Source organism: Phyllobates terribilis, unplaced genomic scaffold (genome assembly GCF_046119375.1).
Source record: "Phyllobates terribilis strain yellow unplaced genomic scaffold, ASM4611937v1 Scaffold_8__6_contigs__length_399053987, whole genome shotgun sequence".
Taxonomy (NCBI): Eukaryota; Metazoa; Chordata; class Amphibia; order Anura; family Dendrobatidae; genus Phyllobates; species Phyllobates terribilis.
In genome coordinates, this window is record NW_027362768.1 from 391213985 (window position 1) to 391216698 (window position 2714).

The window sequence follows — 2714 nt, forward strand, 5'->3', positions numbered from 1 at the left end:
CGAGAGGACGGCGTCTGTGGGGCCGGCGCTCGAGAGGACGGCGTCTGTGGGGCCGGCGCTCGAGAGGACGGCGTCTGTGGGGCCGGCGCTCGAGAGGACGGCGTCTGTGGGGCCGGCGCTCGAGAGGACGGCGTCTGTGGGGCCGGCGCTCGTGGGGTCGGCGCTCGTGGGGACGGCGTCTGTGGGGCCGGCGCTCGTGGGGACGGCGTCTGTGGGGCCGGCGCTCGTGAGGACGGCGTCTGTGGGGCCGGCGCTCGTGAGGACGGCGTCTGTGGGGCCGGCGCTCGTGAGGACGGCGTCTGTGGGGCCGGCGCTCGTGAGGACGGCGTCTGTGGGGCCGGCGCTCGTGAGGACGGCGTCTGTGGGGTCGGCGCTCGTGGGGACGGTGTGGGTCTAGACGGCGTCTGTGGGGCCGGCGCTCGTGGGGACGGCGTCTGTGGGGCCGGCGCTCGTGAGGACGGCGTCTGTGGGGCCGGCGCTCGTGAGGACGGCGTCTGTGGGGCCGGCGCTCGTGAGGACGGCGTCTGTGGGGCCGGCGCTCGTGAGGACGGCGTCTGTGGGGCCGGCGCTCGTGAGGACGGCGTCTGTGGGGTCGGCGCTCGTGGGGACGGTGTGGGTCTAGACGGCGTCTGTGGGGCCGGCGCTCGTGGGGACGGCGTCTGTGGGGACGGCGCTCGTGAGGACGGCGTCTGTGGGGACGGCGCTCGTGAGGACGGCGTCTGTGGGGACGGCGCTCGTGAGGACGGCGTCTGTGGGGACGGCGCTCGTGAGGACGGCGTCTGTGGGGACGACGTCTGTGGGGCCGGCGCTCGTGAGGACGGTGTCTGTGGGGCCGGCGCTCGAGAGGACGGTGTCTGTGGGGCCGGCGCGCATTGGGACGGCGTCTGTGGGGCCGGCGCTCGTGGGGACGGCGTCTGTGGGGACGGCGTCTGTGGGGTCGGCGCTCGTGGGGCCGGCGTCTGTGGGGCCGGCGCTCGTGAGGACGGCGTCTGTGGGGCCGGCGCTCGTGGGGACGGTGTGGGTCTAGACGGTGTCTGTGGGGCCGGAGCTCTTGGGGATGGTGTGCGTCTGGACGGCGTCTGTGGGGACGGCGCTCGTGAGGACGGTGTCTGTGGGGACGGTGTGCGTCTAGACGTGTCTGTGGGGACGGTGTGCGTCTAGACGGTGTCTGTGGGGCCGGCGCTCGTGGGGACGACGTCTGTGGGGACGGCGCTCGTGAGGACGGTGTCTGTGGGGACGGTGTGCGTCTAGACGGTGTCTGTGGGGCCGGCGCTCGTGAGGATGGCGTCTTTGGGGTCGGCACGCGTCTGGACGGCGTCTGTGGGGCCGGCGCTCGTGAGGACGGCGTCTGTGGGGCCGGCGCTCGTGAGGACGGCGTCTGTGGGGCCAGCGCTCGTGGGGACGGTGTGCGTCTAGACGGTGTCTGTGGGGCCGTCGCTCATGGGGCCGGCGTCTGTGGGGCCGGCGCTCGTGAGAATGGCGTCTGTGGGGCCGGCGCTCGTGAGGACGGCGTCTGTGGGGCCGGCGCGCGTCTAGACGGTGTCTGTGGGGCCGGCGCTCGTGAGGACGGTGTCTGTGGGGCCGGCGCTCGTGAGGACGGTGTCTGTGGGGCCGGCGCTCGTGAGGACGGCGTCTGTGGGGTCGGCGCTCGTGGGGACGGTGTGGGTCTAGACGGCGTCTGTGGGGCCGGCGCTCGTGGGGACGGCGTCTGTGGGGCCGGCGCTCGAGAGGACGGCGTCTGTGGGGCCGGCGCGCATTGGGACGGCGTCTGTGGGGCCGGCGCTCGTGGGGACGGCGTCTGTGGGGACGGCGTCTGTGGGGTCGGCGCTCGTGGGGCCGGCGTCTGTGGGGCCGGCGCTCGTGAGGACGGCGTCTGTGGGGCCGGCGCTCGTGGGGACGGTGTGGGTCTAGACGGTGTCTGTGGGGCCGGAGCTCGTGGGGATGGTGTGCGTCTGGACGGCGTCTGTGGGGACGGCGCTCGTGAGGACGGTGTCTGTGGGGACGGTGTGCGTCTAGACGGTGTCTGTGGGGACGGTGTGCGTCTAGACGGTGTCTGTGGGGCCGGCGCTCGTGGGGACGACGTCTGTGGGGACGGCGCTCGTGAGGACGGTGTCTGTGGGGACGGTGTGCGTCTAGACGGTGTCTGTGGGGCCGGCGCTCGTGAGGATGGCGTCTTTGGGGTCGGCACGCGTCTGGACGGCGTCTGTGGGGCCGGCGCTCGTGAGGACGGCGTCTGTGGGGCCGGCGCTCGTGAGGACGGCGTCTGTGGGGTCGGCGCTCGTGGGGACGGTGTGCGTCTAGACGGTGTCTGTGGGGCCGTCGCTCATGGGGCCGGCGTCTGTGGGGCCGGCGCTCGTGAGAATGGCGTCTGTGGGGCCGGCGCTCGTGAGGACGGCGTCTGTGGGGCCGGCGCGCGTCTAGACGGCGTCTGTGGGGCCGGCGCTCGTGAGGACGGTGTCTGTGGGGCCGGCGCTCGTGAGGACGGTGTCTGTGGGGCCGGCGCTCGTGAGGACGGCGTCTGTGGGGTCGGCGCTCGTGGGGACGGTGTGGGTCTAGACGGCGTCTGTGGGGCCGGCGCTCGTGGGGACGGCGTCTGTGGGGACGGCGCTCGTGAGGACGGCGTCTGTGGGGACGGCGCTCGTGAGGACGGCGTCTGTGGGGACGGCGCTCGTGAGGACGGCGTCTGTGGGGACGACGTCTGTGGGGCCAGCGCT